Source organism: Lycium ferocissimum, chromosome 10 (genome assembly GCF_029784015.1).
Source record: "Lycium ferocissimum isolate CSIRO_LF1 chromosome 10, AGI_CSIRO_Lferr_CH_V1, whole genome shotgun sequence".
Taxonomy (NCBI): Eukaryota; Viridiplantae; Streptophyta; class Magnoliopsida; order Solanales; family Solanaceae; genus Lycium; species Lycium ferocissimum.
Genome location: NC_081351.1, coordinates 40,894,693 through 40,912,594, shown reverse-complemented (window position 1 = coordinate 40,912,594; position 17,902 = coordinate 40,894,693).

The following is a 17,902-nucleotide window of genomic DNA, read 5'->3' as shown; positions in this document are numbered from 1 at the left end:
AACATCTCCACCATAGAGGAGGATGCATTTCCTCCTGTACCATTATGCAGAAAATGTGAACTAGCTATTATAATTATAATAAATGATACAGCGTATAGAGGATATAAATTCATTTTCTTTAAAGAGATATGACGTGTATATGTTTTTATGTATGTACATAAGGCGACAACTCCACATCTTAATGTTTTCGATCGCTTCCAAATTCTCTTCCTCGTGTAATAAATATATAAAAGGCTAAAATCATAGACGGTCCTATAAATTTATTCGAATATTTTTCTTTGATCTAGACCTGGGCTTATACTATTTTAAAAGTGTATTACAGTATTAAATTTTATCAGATTACCAGCAAAAAATGAAAGGCCGTGTAGTACACTCGTGAATAATGTGGCAAAGTGACTAATTAAAAGAGGAAAACATAATCTACCATCCACCACTTCACCACAATTACTATTTCGGTCCCTTGATTTTTGATAAATTATATTTTTAGTTCTTGCAATATCCTATTATATATATATATATATATATATATATATATATATATATATATATATATATATATATATATATATATATATATATATATATATATATATATATATATATATATATATATATATATATATATATATATATATATATATATATATATATATTTATTTAACCTTCAATTGTTTGAGAATGTGTTCCTTTTATCCCACATTGCTTGTGAATCTTTACAAATTTCAAGAATTATTAATCGTTTCACCATTTAATTAATCATATGTTATGTTAAGCTTGTACAATTACTCCATTTTTTAGGATAACATTCTTCAAAATTAATATTGTCCAAACATAGCATATTTTATAAAGGAAGTGAACAAAAGCACACACTTTAATTAATTATAGGTTAAATGCATTAAGTCATATACTACAGTCAAACCTCTCTATAATTGTCATTCGTTATAACAGCATTTCGTTATAACGGCCTGATTTTCTCCGAAACCGAATTTTCATGGAATATTTTACTTCTCTTTAACAGAATTCTACCTATAACAGCAATGATATTTTTTTATAGCGGTACACTCTTTGTAAAATTACCTCTCTATAACATCCATACTTAAATAATGTGTAATAATATTAAACGTAAGAAATATATTATGTATAAAAAGAAATATTAAAATATTTATGGTAATCATCATTAACGTCATGCACATAGTAAATGACAACAACTTCAACTTATGATAAGCAATTAACAATCTTGTAGAAGTATGGAATGATGTTAAGACCTCTAACGTGCTCCATTGTTGGAGAAATACCGGAATTCTAACTACATATGACAATCCTAATGTTAGTAGTGAAAATTTAGAACTTGTTGAGGATGTTGATAGTGTGTCATCACTTATAGCCCAAATCCCATCTCATAACACCAATCAAGCAATGGATGCTACCACTTATATGGAGTTTGACGCAACACCTCCAGTCCCTGAAATTTACACTGATGAAGAGATTATTGAACAAGTGATTGAAGTGGAAGAACAAGAGACAGTGGATGCAGAAGGTGACAACGAAAGTGTTGATGAAGAATGTGGGGTGAGATAGAAGAGTCAACTGTTAAGCTCTTCGACAACCTTCAAGGGAAAGCTATTGAATTCATTGTGAATTCAAGCGTTACATTATCACTAAGAGACTAAAATTTACGACACAACCATCAATTATAGAATTCTTACGTCAAACTTGAAATATTTAAATTCTCAATCAATTTTAAATTCATATGTTCCTTAGATTTTAATTCTTTATTGGTATCGTTCAACTAGTTATGGATTTATTAGTAATTTATTACTTTTTTCAATTTTTAATAAATGAGATATGAAAATCAATTGAGATTTTAAAATAAACAAGTATAGTTTTTTCATTTATAACATAAAAATGCATAAAAATAATTGTCTGTGTACCTTTGTTGATAATGGCTAAATGATATCTAAACATCAAATGCTAGTATACGTACATAACAGCACCTCACTATAGCAGCCATGGAATTTTCGGACAAACACTGCTATTATAGAGAGGTTTGACTGTATAAGTACTAAATTCAAAATTTATCAATATCTAAGGGCGAAAAATACTGTTATCCCTCATAAGAAAAAGAGAACAGCACCAAGTTGAAAAAGACAAATTTAAACTCTATTATACTTCTATACCGTTTAAATTAAATTAAGCAGTGTCGTAGTCCCCATGTACTCGTAGAACTCTTAGTTGACCCTTTAAAGTTTGAATGGCTCGTTCGATATTTTATAGGAGGTTGTAATGAAATAGTAAAGCATATAGAACAAACATCTTGACGATTAATTGTAAGTTTCTTGTCAAAACGATTAAATAAAGATTTTAAAAAATGATTCCTTAAGAAAAAGGTGACATGGATTTTACTTGTAAGATGTGTCTGCACTAAATGCCATAAACAAAATCAGATTCAAAGTCGCCTTTAAGAAGCAAAAATAAAGACTTCTTACTTTAAAAAAATAGGGCCAAAAGGGAGACGTGGCAGTCCAATGCCACGCTCCATTAGTCCTTAAATGGGTTGGAATAAAATTATTATATTTAGATTCTTTTGACTATTTTGGTCAATTTTATCCAAATTGGAAAATCATATTCTTAGAGACAGACAAAAGGATTTATTTTTTGGTACTCTATGACTATATAATAACTGCAGTTCGAGTATTAACTACGACTTAGACCTGGTAAACCCCCTCCTTCAAGACAAAGAAAGTGAATGAATTAACATTATATTGAAACGTCAAACTCGTCAACAATGTGCACCTTTAATAGATAGTTACAAGAGTTTTGCAGAAAAAAAAAATTGTTCAAATGACAAACAATTTAAACCATTGAAAATTAAATTTCAGCGAATGTAACTTTTCTTTAGAAGTTTAATCGATCGAATTCCTTCTCGATGATTAATTAGAGTACGAAATGTCACACTCCGAAATAGGAGTTGGACGTGATGGACGTCCGACCTGTATTACTCGTCGAGTGAACCCTGGACTAGCTCGCTAAAGCTAAACGTAACATTCAAATAGTCATTAATAAAGTCTTCAAATTTTATAGTCTGAAAGTTTAAGAGCAAATCATCGCTAAAATATTTGAAAGCTAAAACTCACTAGCAGGTGATGAGCCTCTTACTAATGTCTGAATACATGCATTCCCTGAAAATAATATTACTATCTGAAGGTAATAAAAGTAGGAAAAGAATTACTACAGCTGAGATGAAATCAACAGAGCCTTTCGCTGAATCCTAAAAACGTTCACCCCTAACCACATGCTTCATTACCCGCGCACTCAACACCCGTTGCACGACGTGAAAAGACCCAAATAAGTTATATATCTTTGAAAGATATGCAATAAGTCTCGCTAACAACCCTTAAGCGGCGGATAATTAATACTAGTTGGGCTCCACACACACAAAAATAAAATGTGAGAAGTGAAGTGAAAAATTTACACAACAGAATACTGTAAATTTGCATGCTGAAGCTGAATCTAAATTAAAGTTGAAAATTGCTTCTCAAACTGATAACTAATTAAATTGAAGTTGAAAATTGATAACTGAAACTGAATTATCGTTAAAGAAATATTAAAAAAAAAGAAGAAGATTTAAACATAGTGGCCCTGTGTAAGTGAGCGTCTAGGAATGCATATCGGGAGTGTTCTAAGAGCATTAGCACCTACAAGCACAGGGTAGTTAATCCTGACCACCGTGGCTCTCATGCTCGGGGAGGTTGATTACTTCTCCCAAACATGTACGGCATATTATGAAGTAATATAATGCAGTTGTTTTCTGGAAAAAAAGAAAGTTTGAGCTTTATAAATCAAACTACTTTTGGAAGGTCAACTTTTCTAGTTTTTTAGTAAGTACGCTTTTGTTTGAAGGATATTGCTATGCTACAGTTATGAACCTTAGCACTTTCTGGAAAGTAATGTGAAATGGAGATAAGCATACGATTCTTTATATAAGAAGTACGACTAACGTATAATGATTTTTAATTTCGGCAACCAGTATCATGACTATTTATTTGAAATATTTTAGTACAACAAAAAATTAAGGATTGGGACTATCTCATAATTACATAACAACTCTACCAATTCTCTTATCGAGTAACCAAAACGCGCTATAAATTATTATGTTTTTGCCACTATATTTTAGTATAGTATAAGTAGTTGTGCTAGTAAAAATTCTCAATGAATTAATCATTAAGCTACATTCTTCTCGACAATTATAGAGTAGCTCAACGTGAATCTCATCTCAAGTTGGCCAAGTACAATAATATAGTGACCAAGTCGTCGGAATCATTTGACAATTAATTCTCCACAAAAACCAAGTTTTTTCTTGGTTTACATGAATTTAAAGAATAATTTTATATTGGAAAAAAAAATGTTAAACTCCTTGATCAACTCCAAAAGTGTTAATGGTAGTTAACAACGTAACCAACAATCTTTGTTGACTGAAGTTTCTTCTTGGGGTATTTGAATAGATATTTCCATGATTTTCTTGGAGTGAATGGGAATGGATCGGGAAAAAAAAATTATAACGTTTATTTTTTGTATTTTGAAAGAAGAGTTCTGGTTTCAAATAAGCAACTCTAGATAAATCATAAATGAAACAAAGACTAGTGTCTTACTTCTATTCCAAAATGGCTGTCCTATTTTGCTGCATGAAATAAAAAGCAAAATGCTTTTGGGTTAGTAAATTGTCATTTGAATGTAAAAAGCGGTAAAATTGTTATATTGCAAAAGTAATTGAACTTTTGATCGGTATATTGATGTATAAAGGTTACTATTAGAAAATAAATTATCTTATTTTAAAGTTTAATAGAGGTATACTTCTCGATGTAACAAATTAAATTGAACTATCAATTAAAATGAAGGGGGTGTTTTTTTCTAATTACAACTTTTTTTTTGGTAATAACATTTAATAAAGCTTGGTGTGGTAGTGATGCTAACATATCAACGAGTCTTTGCCTTTATCTTAGAAAACAATGAGCACAGAGTCTTTGAGAAAGGAAAAAATAAGAAGAACGTAGTCTACGAACTTTGTCGCTTAGCCCTTTTATATTTCAAATTATTTTACTCAAAAGTTCCACTTTGCGTCATTTCAAAGAAGAACAAACTAGTTAAAGTATGTGGACTTGTCATTATCCTGTTATTATTATTATTATTATTCTAACCTAATGGTGACATATTGTGCAAATACAATTAAAGGATGTGGTGGGATGTATGAATCATTCACACTTAATCAAAAGGCTTGGAACTCGACCTTTAGGAATGGAGAAATTCCTATTATGAAAACTTTTTCATTTACTGAATTTTACGTGGTGAATTTAAATTAATCATACTTGTAAATACTATATACTGGATGGTTAAAAAAAGGAGAGATTCATATGTGCATATCAAATGTGAATAACCAATATCATATTTTTCTTTCTTGATATCTTTTCACATTATTGACAAGTCGAGTATCAGGTCATTTAGAAAGTAGGTTAAGTGAAAACGACAGCCAACTTCATGTAATTACTAATACCTTTGCCTATTTAATGACATCCTTAATTAATTAACTTCATTTTCTTTTTCTGATGGGAATTGAGGCCTACGGTGGGGGAAGGGGAATATTGGACATGGTGAGAATCGAAACTTAGCACCTCCATACATGTAAGAGGACAACTATATCAATGAGTAACGCCACAAAACATATATATTTCCCAACTCATTAAGAATTCCCTAAATTATTTCCCGAGAATAAAGAATCACAAGGGAACTCATTCTTTTTTGTAGTAGAAGCACTGACATATATAATAAGAGTATTTTAAAGAAGAAGAAAAAACGATATATGAAAAAGAGAACGGGATGGATAATCACCGTACCTCTTAAATGCTTAAACAATTACATTATCTAAATAAGATTATGAAACGCATTAATCAGTGAATTGAGCCTAACCACTTCGTGATGACTCCTCATTAAATATGATCCATTCAATTCATTTAAATTTGGACAGGTTAATAGATCATTCATCTATCAATTCAGCTCATTTTAACACGTCCAAATTTAGCTCATCTAAAAATAGATTGATTTGCGCCAAGTAATCTATGATACACAGTTCTCCAACTAAGGTTAAAATCTCTTCCCAATTTTTGATCTCACAAACTGAATAAATTCAAACAGTGAAGGTTGAGCAGAACGTCCTCTTCTTCAACAGCGAAAAAAGAAATGGAATTAGTGGATAAATGCTGCCAAAAATATGTCTTTCAAGCCCAAGGTCTTTTCTCGGATCTAATTCTAATTACCAGACATATGAAGCTAATCAAAAATTACATCATAGACAAATTAAAAGTTGCCGTTAATAGTTAAAAAGTAAATGAGGAAAGGAATTAATATGAAGATTTGACTTAAGCAGTACAAATTTTAGATCTTAATTAAACATTTTAATTGTGTATGCCTTCTAGAAGCCGTTAACAATTATAAAAATGAACAGAACAAAGTAAAAGAACTTAGACATATATCAATAATTGGAGCCGCATAAATGATTTAATTGAGCGATGTTATAATAATAATGTCGTCTTTCATTTTCGGGTTCTAAAGCTTAACCGATTGGCTTGGAAGTGATTAAAGTAAAAAGTAACATGCTGCACACAGATACAAGCTGAAAAGGAATCATGACAAAGGAAGATTGTGTTAATTAATGATGATTTTAGAAAGTGTATGCATTTGAAGAACCTTGCTTTAATTGATTCACTTCATAAATTCAATAAAATTAGGTTAAAAATGACGGAAGAACACCGTCCCATAACAAACTAAATATAGGCTAAATATTAAATATAAACTTTTGTTTGTACTTTGATCACTGATGCATACATAAAATCCCTTGCGATGTCGTTGTTCCGAACCCGACATGAACACATGATGCTTCGTGCACCTAAGTGTCCTTCTTATTGAATATAAGTTATTTAAAGTTTCTTCGTTTCACTTTTCTAATAATCTTAAATCAATAATTAAAACTCGCTCTAAACTTTAAAGTTCTTTATTTTCACATTTAAAAATAGCTTTTTACATTGCTCTTACATTTCCTTACACATTGCTTTTAGTTAGAAGAACCTTCAACTAGATGTAATTCAAGTTGTTGGAATTAATCCTACCTTTTATTCTTTTGCGAAATGCAAAGAATATAGATAGGTCAAGATGATTATTTCTTGTAACAATCACATTAATACTTTTTAATGGCTGATTAAATTTGCGTATTTGAATTCTGCCTTTACTCACCATTAATCCTCATTACTCGCCATTAATCTCCTCTTTGCAACAGCTCTTGCAATCTCCTATATAAACAGTTTCACTGGTGAACATTAAATACATCGAAAAAATCATTCTCCTAATCTTTTCCTCTTGAGGTGTTTTATGGGCAATTGGTTTTGTGCAGCTTCAAACTTCCAGCCACTAGTGCAAGTGTTTGGGAGTGCTGTGAAACCTTAGCGAGCGACCGATCTTAACGATTTGCACCTGAGTCGGGCCGAAATAGCTTTCAAGACAGTGGCTTGCCACGACGCAGCAATTTAATTTGATAAGTTGATTCTATCCTTTTATTCCATTTCCTGATTGATATTGTCATTTTTTCCAACAATTTGAAAGCGATGTATTTTATACAATATTGGTCAGTAGCATATGGAGAGGTAAAATAATTCTATACATATATTGGTGATGAAAGGTAAAATACTTTTATTTCCTCTTTAATTAAAGAATGTGGTCATGAAAAAAAAATGTACGGATTGGATTCCTTGTGATAGATGTCTTAATTTGAAAAGTTGGATCCCAACAAAATTCAAAAGAGAAAGAATTCATGTTTATTTGAAATTATTTTCTACTCTTGGTTGGTTTTTTTTTTTTTTTTTTTTTTTTTTGGTGCTATTAACTTATAACATATTTATGAGCCTATTGAATTTTAACTTCCGCACAAGTTAATAAATTTTTTATTTAATTTTAAAAATAGTGGGGGATGAAAAAAAAGATGAGAAATATTTTTGGCTAAAAAGGTCAGAAACCTATGGCATGAAAAATTTTGAGTTTGCATGATTGAAAAATTTGTGAAAATAAAACAATTGTTATGCTATCCTGAGATAACAAAAAATGAAAGGTATTTATCATCAATTAATATAATGTTTGTGGGTGATTCACTGAGTTTGATTATGTGGGAATTTTTAGCTTGTGTGATTCATTCATGAAAGGCCAAAGCTGCAGTCATAAGGAAAGGGAGACTTGCTGAAATTGTGTTTCTGTTTCGATTCTAGTTGGGATTTTCATTAGTAGTTTTCTCTTAAAGTAGTCAGGTTAGTATTTTTATTTTTATTAATTAACAAAGATATATCATGTACACATATATTGTTCATGACTACTTGGTTAATTTGATATTATTATGAAAGTTAATTTTATGGAATATGGTTACAAACCCAAAACTAGTTCACTAAACAAAAGTAATGTAATGGTGAAACAAGATTACTCCTCTAAACGATCTTATCTATAGGCCCTTGTAGTTTGAATAGTTCTTGCAGTAATAATTTTTCTTTTTGTATAGGACAAAGGGTCCAATCTCAAATTCTTTTTTTTTTCTGAATAAATCGAGGTAACTTCAAATTCTCCTTTAGAGATGGACATACTATCAGGTTAATTTTCAAGTAAAATAAACTTAATCCCACAAAATCTTAAACTTGTAAGCATAAAATATGATTAAATTTGTCCTCACTAACTCCATATTATGGTGTTTGCATTACTAGCACGAGATTCCCTGGATAAAGAAGATTAGCCTAAAGCAGCAGTAATCTGAGAATATGATTGCCGACTCAAACTCAAATTAAGGACTAAAGAAAAAGGCAACAGTATTGAAATGACGTTAAAAATAAACTAAGCATGCATTATTCGGAAGCAATTTAATCGATCGTGGATTGATTCAATGAATTCAATGATGTGGAATAAAATCTTTACATCATGCATGCTAGGTTCCATAAAAAGTGCAGAGAGCTGAGTTCATCTAAAACTTTTATTCTTTTCTTTTCAATTAAAAGGGAAAACGGAGAAATAATAATCATTTTCTTTCACATAAAGTTCAGTTTAATACTAATCCTCGTACAATTTTGTTTTGCTTTCACTTCGAGTGTCTTAAGTTGAAGAAAAGATGTTTAGTGGTGTGTCTAAAATTTCTTATTATAGCTCGATACTTTTAGCTCTCACTTTAGTTTCTTCCTATCACAATCAGCACATTCCATTCACGTTATCTTTTTAAACTTGATAAAATTTAAAAGGTGTTGATGATGAATTTGCAGAAAATATAATAGCTAGTTTTATATTTTATAGTGTTTAAACTTGTATTAATTAATCCGTGTATTATTATTCCGTGTTATATTAAGTACAAAATAACATTCCAATTAAATACTAAATTATACCACAAACATGCGTGATTAAAAATACAAATAAAAAACTGGACAATACAATACCAAACTTTATACATGATTATTGCATCTAATACATCAAACCAAATGAGTCCTAATTGTTTATGATGGATTTGTTAGATGACGGAGTAATCTTGTGAATTTGTGACTACACTAAATACTAAGCACCCGTTTGGCCATAGATTTTGAGAAAGATATTTTGAAGATTTGTTTTCAAATCTTGGTTTGGCCATAAAATTTTGACAGATTTTGAAAACAAATCTTCAAATCCCAAATTCTGGTTCAACCTATTTTTGGGCCAAGATCTATGTTTGGCATTTTCAAAACTTTTAAAAACTACCCCAAACTTTTGTAGTTTATAAAGAAGTCCCATCTATTTATGACCCAACTAATTCTATCTACCATGTTTCCACAATTAAAGCAGTCTCTTCTATAAAGTGAACGAGCCAAGCTGTGCCCAAACACTAGAAGAAGAAGCCCTAGGGAAAATTGTTCGGTCAGTTATAGAAATCCGTTGCGAAGATAAAAAATGGATCTTTGTATTGTAATTTGAATTGTAGTAGCTAGTAAGTGTACTATTAGCAGTTGCTATTAAAATATCATGTTTTGCATAATTTGGGATTAGAAACTATGTATGTTTTGTATGGTTGGGTATTCTTGATAGTTTTTAGAAGGGAAAAGACATGTTTTGGCCCCTGAACTTGGCAAAGAAAACTCACTTTAGCAACTAAACTTAAGTTGTATTTATTTACCCCCCTTAACAACTTTCAAGTTAATTAAATACCCCCCTTAACGGGTGACGTGGCAAAAAAGTGTACTCAATTTCTTAAAAGCGCGTGGGATGAAAAAAAAACACTAAAACTGATCCCAACTGTACAGATGTCATCTTCTAATTGGATGATATATTAAGATTTTCTTAATATTTTATTTTCCATTTTAAATTAACTTTTTTCTTTTCTTTCTTATTCTTTCCTTTTCTTTTCTTTCTTATTCTTTTCCTTTCTTTTCTATCCTCTCGCTTCTGCTCTCAATCCGCATCTTCTTTCTTCTTCTTTTTATTTTTTTTCCTTTCTTTTTCTAGATAAATTGAAGAGAGCAAGATATGCTTGAAACGATAAATTGAAGAGAGTAGATATTCTTTTTCTAGATATGCTTGTTGTTCAAACCCAATTTAAACAATACCCACTTATCTAAATCACTTATTTCTCCACTTTTTGTTACAATTTCATCCTTTGAAGCTTCATATCTTCGGTTAAAAAGCACACAAAGCAAAAAATTCACTTGAATTGTTGTGGGGAATAAGGAGATGGGGGCGAAAGAACAACCGAAACGATGGGGAATAAGGAGAAGGAGAGGAGGGGTGAGTGGGGGCGGAGGGATGGGGGCAGCAGCAACATTAATTTATTAATTTATTTCTCTCCAACATTTAATCCATGGAAGAAGAATAGGGTGGGTTAGTGATGAATTGTGCTATGAATTAGGGAATGGGTGGAGTTTTGTTAATTTTATACAATTAGTTTTCCTTTTTTTTTTTTTTTTGGTTTGGGATTGTGTCAAGAAATGAATGTATTTCAATTTGGTGTTGATTCCTCAGGTGTTAGTGTGTTGCTCATACGTGAATGTTGTTGAAGAAAGAAGAAGATAGCGAGGCGAGTTGGGGGAAGAAGGAGAGGGAGCGGGGGTTGGGGGTTAGAAGGAGAAGGGATGAAGAAGAAAGAGAAAAAATTAAATAAATAAAAATAATTAAAAAAATATTTAATGACGTGGACCAATCACTGGCGAGTGGTGAATAACACCAAGATCTCATGCAGTCGGGCCGTTAAGGGGTATTTAATTAACTTAAAAGTTGTTAAGGGGGTAAATAAATACAACTTTTTTTTTAGTTGCTAAAGTAAGTTTTATTTCACAAGTTCGAAAAAAAACACGTTTTCTCTTTTTTAGAACTTATGGGTATAAGTAATGTTTCATGTTTTCCAAAACAAAAAGTGAATTATGTTTTGAAAAACTATGACCAAACACATTTTCAAACCTTGAAAAACTTCACCCAAATCAAGTTTTTCAAAATCTTTTCGGGAATCTATGACCAAAACACTAGTTAAGTCGAAATGTCAGTTACGTTCCACGTACCATAGTTTTGGCACAAACACAATGTGGCATCCCTAATTATAACTGTAACTACTATAAATAGTTAACTTTTGCTTTGCTGTAAATTTTAATCATTTTTGTAATTGCTGGTCAGATTTTGAAAATAATATTTTAAAAACGACAAAATCGATAATAGCTAAAATCGATAAACTTACATAAATTAGATCAAATCAAACCAAACATATGCGTTAGAAAACGTTACATATGTTTGGCTTGGTTTGATTTGATATAATCTTAATGGTTAAAAAATTGATTAATTAATTGGTCGAATAAACCCAATCAAATCGAACCGTGAAAACTCTTATGGGCGATAATTCCACCAAAGTCAAATTGACCCTTATGCGAGATTCCGCCATACTCTAATTTCCAGCAGTTCACTAACAAAACCAACGTAAAAATATAATGTTAAAACAAGATAAATTCGATCTTATCTATGAAATTTAGAAAAATTATTGTACTACTAATTTTTTTAACCTTATGTGACAAAAGGTCAAAGTCTCTTCTTTTTGTCTGAGCAAATCGAGATAACTTTTAATGCCCCTTTAGATGAACTTACTATTAGGTTGATGATCCTCAAGTAAAATCTTCAAACTTGTAAGAATAAAATATTATTCAATCAAAGTTGTTGTCTAGACTGATCCTAAATGTTATTAAACTCTGTGATGGAGTCGTGTTAAACTACCTATAACCGGACCTGTTACTAGCAGTCTAGCACTACATTCACTCGACAAAGATTAACCTAAAGGAGCAATAATATAATTATTGGGAGTACAATTGCTAAAAAAGATTCACTCAAACTCCAACTAAGAACTAAATAAAAGGAAAAACAAATGAAGTGACATCGAAAAATATTCAGGCATGCACATTAGCTAGTCATTTCCACTTTATAAGTTTTCATCGGAAGCAATTTTATTTATTTATTTATCTTTATTTTTTCAAATCTTGGGTTGATCCATTGAATTCAATGATGTGAAATAAAATCTTTACATCATATTTGATGCCATTAAAGGTGTAGTCGTGCAGATTATCGACTTCATCTGAATCGTTTATTCTTTCTTTCTAATCAAAGAGAGAGGCGATGTGTAAAAAAGAAACGGAGAAACAATTATTTTTTCACCACATATATTAATCGAATTTAAATTATATATGTCGTCAATATAAAAAAAAAAATTATTATCAAGTTACTCAAAAGATATCTACAGATAAGTTCTCTTAGAATATGAGATTTGCAATTTTAGAAATAAGCATCTTACCTACTGTAATAAGTACACAAGATGACATGATGTAAAAATTTATTAAACTAGTGATCAGAAATGAATTTAGAATTTAAATTTAATGAGTTCAACTTTTAAAAATTTTAACGTTGAATTCATCAAATTATGAGTTCAAACCTAATATTTATTGAGATTTTGGTAAAATTTTACGTATGTATCTATACTTTATGTCAAAAAAAAATTGGTTCAATAAACTCGTAGCTTAAAGGCTACATCTGGCCCTGCTGATGAGATATACTGATAACTCTTAAGTGTACAATTTTATTTTGCTTTCACATAGAGTATAAGAACTTAAATTGGTGATGCGAACGATGAAACTCCAGGAGATTTTAGTGGGTGGGTCTAGAAATCAAATTACCAGCTCACTATTTAATATTTTCTGCTCTCACTTTCCTCCTATATATCACAATCAGCACATTCTGTATTCACATTTCAACCACACAGAAACCGTGTTTCAGCAATTTGTGAGAATATAATGGGGAGTTCAACTTTCGGCTATGCAAAGAGCAATCAATTGGATCTTGATTGTCAATTGACGTTGTTTAAAGATGAATTAGATATTGTGCACTCCTTGTAGTAATATGGGGAAGACAAAATTATTATTAGCATAATAATCAAATCACAAAGGAGAAAGAGGATGAAATTGTTGGTTTTTTTCGCGTGTGTGAACGGAAAATGAAGAGGTGTTTTTCCGAAAAGAAGTCGAGAAAAAGGATGCAATTTAATAACACCTTTTCACATTGAATAGGTTGTGATTTTTTCGATAATTAAGGCACAACAACACTTGTTCACACTATCCTTTGTTGGCTAGAAATAGGTTTAGCCTCAGTTTTCTGGATTAAAAAATTCTGCACTTCTTCTACCTATTTTCTTAAGAACAAAATCGAGTCTTTGTGTGATTCGTTAGTGTCTTTGAGTTCGACCAAATTGTTGGGGTTTGAGGAACAGCTACACCAACAACAGGTGTATATTTAGTTTATCCCTAGGAAGTAATTCAAAACCTCAGATATAGTGAGGAGATTAAATTCTCTCGAATATTTTAATTAAAATTTCTGTTTTTCTGTTTTCCAATTTATTTCGATTTTCTGGTTCACTGGTTTGAACACAGGATTCTACCAGAAATACCATAACTTTAATTTAGGATAAGGATTTGTCACATCCAATGACCATCCTGTGCGGAAATATCAAAAGGAAATGACAAGAAAAAAGTGGAAATTTGACCAATAAAAGGGCCTATCCATGTCAAATCCAAATCAACTTGGGAGATATGGTTTGTATCCTTTCCAAATTTCTATTACCTTCTATTCTAAGAAAATGGTGAACATTCTCAGTAATTAATATTCCAAGGAAATAGCTCTCGTTGCACTCAAGATAGGACCATCGTTTGTATAAACCGCCACATCCACACAATTGGTAGCAGAGATATAGCATATGTCATGGCATATGTCATGATCCAAAAAGTAATTTCTTGGAAGGAAAAAAAGGACAAGTTTAGAGGAAATTTATGTATTATCCAAAAAAAAAAAATTAATAAAAAGTATAAGAAGGAGAATATTATTGGGTAACTAATATCTTGCCTAGCTATGGCGCGGCCCCGGTAATGGGACGGGAATGGTTCGAGTCAGAGTTATGATCGAATACAGTGCTTGCTTGATAGACTTGATTGAGAGATAAATTTATGATTTTACTATCAGTTATAACTTCGAGCCTTATAGCACGAAAATATTCTGGTCGGAGCTTGTTGATTTGGTTAAGAAATAAAATTGTACCCTTGCTTTCTTAGATTTCTCAAACTAATAAATCTTGATCACATAAATCAACAAAAGAGAAATGGGGTGGACGAATGCTTATCGTCACGAATAGCATATTTCTTAAATCAAATTTCGATGACTAGACGTGGAACTTACCGAATAATATCACAAACAAGCTACTTATAATTTGTCATAAACAGTTGAAAAGTAAAATAAGAAGTCAAATTCCATTATTGCGACTCTGGTTCAAGGAGTACAACTTTAAAACCTTAATTAGGTAGGTATATTTTATAGATTATGCCCTCTACAACTTCTATTCTAGTTCTTGACTAAATTGATTGAATTTCAACTTATATGAGTGGCCATTTCAGTTATCTGTAGATATCAAAGTTCCCAGCAAAAGATTTTAAATTGCACTGAATTCCCTTGTAACTCGAGTTGTTCTTTTCATCCTCCAAATTGTAATTTCCAAACACCATCTTGATGTAAAAGATATAACGGTGAAGCCAGTAAAATTTAGACACCATCTTGATGTAAAAGATAATTATAGTTTTAATATTTAGAATTGAGATAATGTTGATGCAAATTTTGTTATTTTTTTTGCCAAATGTCTACCAATAAGAGCCCAAGGATAAATGGGCGGAATTGACAAGAGGTTCAATTATCACCTTTTTTTTGTTTAATAATTTGAATAAGAAAACGTCAAAATTTAATTCATTGATCTTTCCTTTTAGCTGGACGTACTGTCAGGTTAACGTTCAATTTCAAACGAAATCAATATTAAGGAGCGTTAAGAGTTACCAGCACTTGATTCAAGTGATACAGATCAAGACAAATCTTTTTCTTTTTTTTTTTCTTTTTGGTTTTTCCAGGCAGTGTGATGAATTTTTTTCATAAAAACTCTAATTAGGGACTAAGGAAATGGGCAAAAACAACGAAAATGACATTGAACATTATTCGGCGATGCATTTTAGTCATTTTCGCTTAAATTTTATAAGAAATCAATCTCCATTTTCTGTTCTTTTAAAAAATAAGTAAAATATTGGACCTGATTCAATGAACTCGTGATGTGAAATGAAATCTCCACATCATACTAGCTTCCAAAAAGTGTAAATTTGAGTTCATCTGAATCTTTCTTTTCAACACTTTCCAGTTAAAGAGAGCAGCGATGTCTAAAAGGTAATCATTGTTTCACTATATAAAGTAAGTTCAGCATTATTAGGTAAGCCTGGTACATTTTTCTTTTGTTTTCACTTTGAGTGACCAATCAATATCCAGGAAGGAAATTAAAAGATACCAATTAAAATACTTTCTTCTCCTAGAAAATGGCTCATGTAATACACGAGATGGTACATTGCAGGAACCCCACGTCCACAAAATTTGATAGCATGCACAGCAAATATAGCATGAAAATAAAAAGTAGCAAGACGCATCAAAATAAAGGAAAATGATAGGATCAAAAGTCCTGTTTCACCAAGATGTTTGGCCTCATTTGTTTGCACTTATTGAAGGTCTGAATCTGAATGGATTCGGACGTTTGCCCATTGGAAAAGTGCGTTTGTTTGCGTTTTACGCATCCAAGACTTATCGGATACGAATAGGTCTTAATCATTAGGATGCGAACCAGCCTAATATCATTAAAAGGTATTTTTGTATGGAACTTTTTTATCACCAGGTCCAACCCCAACCCTCCACCTCAACCCCACCCCCACGCACTCTCCACTCCAACCCCACCCATCCACCTCAACCCCACCCCACCACCCACCCACTCTCCACTCTAACCCCCCACCCCACACCACCTACCCTCACTCCCCACCACCAACCCCTACCCAACCCCAGTAACTCCCACCCCTCACCCCAACCACCCACTCACCCCTCCACCCCCACTCAACACCCACCACGACTACAAAACATCTCCACCATTACAAGTGAACATAAATGTTTCATTTTTTTTTAATCAAATAATATATTTTTTTATTAAATTTGTATTTATTTTCTACTATTTAGTTGTTTTTTAATTTGAATTGTATATTTATTATGTTTAAATAAATACATTATGCACATTCAGATATTGAAAAATAAACGGATTTAATCATTCGAAATGTTGAGGACTTAGAAACATCTTAATGATTCGGATGTGCATTCATTCGAACGTCTTAATCTTAATGAAAACAAATGAGGCCTTTGGCCAGTGAAATTGACAACTTTATTCCCATTGTAATGGAGTGATAAAAATTAATTTCAAATCCAATTTGGAAATATTTGCCTAAATATATCTGACTGCTTAAATTGGATTTATCCTGAGTGCTAAGTAGTTAAATTGATGTGAATCAATCTTATAGCACACAATCTAGTTCTAATTGATAAGCTAAATCTCTAAATGAAATCAAATCTTATAATCCTGTCAAATGAGATGAAAGTACCACATCACTCTTGATACCAATATACATCAATGGGTCTGTAGCCGAAATTTAACCTCTGTGTAGTTTTTTTGGCAGTAGAAAGTGAATTAGTACTATTATAATGTTAACTTGTTAAGCATATGATCCAAGTTCATTTCTAGAAATTTAGCCCCTTATTTGTCAGTGTTTAGGATTGCATAAAATCTCAATTGCCAATTGATCAAGCCCATCCACTATAGCAGCCCAAACAAGCCCACTTCATGAGAATAGCATCATTCTATGTAAACTATCCGACTTGAACATTTAAATTTACATGTTACAATTTATACATTCAATTAAGGGAAAACTACATATATATATATATATATATATATATATATATATATATATATATATATATATATATATATATATATATATACAATATTATTTACGAAACGTGATGATATTTTTCCTTATTTACAAAACATAACGATATATTACGAAACATGACGGATTTTCATATATTTTTCGTTTTTTTATTATTTTTTTTTTCAGAAAAATATATATATTTTTTTTAAAAAATTAAAAAATAATTTTTATATATGTTTTTTAAAAATAATTATATATATATATATATATATAGATTTTTTTTTTTTTTTGCTCAAAGGCTTAAAAAATTACCTCAATTTTTTTTGTATGAAATGTGTATGTATGAGCGAAATTTTTAATATAATTTTCATACACAAAATTGTGAGCGAAAACTTTAAGCCTTGAATATTGTATGAAAGTTGTTACAATATTGTTGTAGTTGTATTAATTTTCCAGAAACCTAATATGAACATTATATACGAAAAATGTGAATGAAATTCTAAGTCTTGAGCGAGATATAC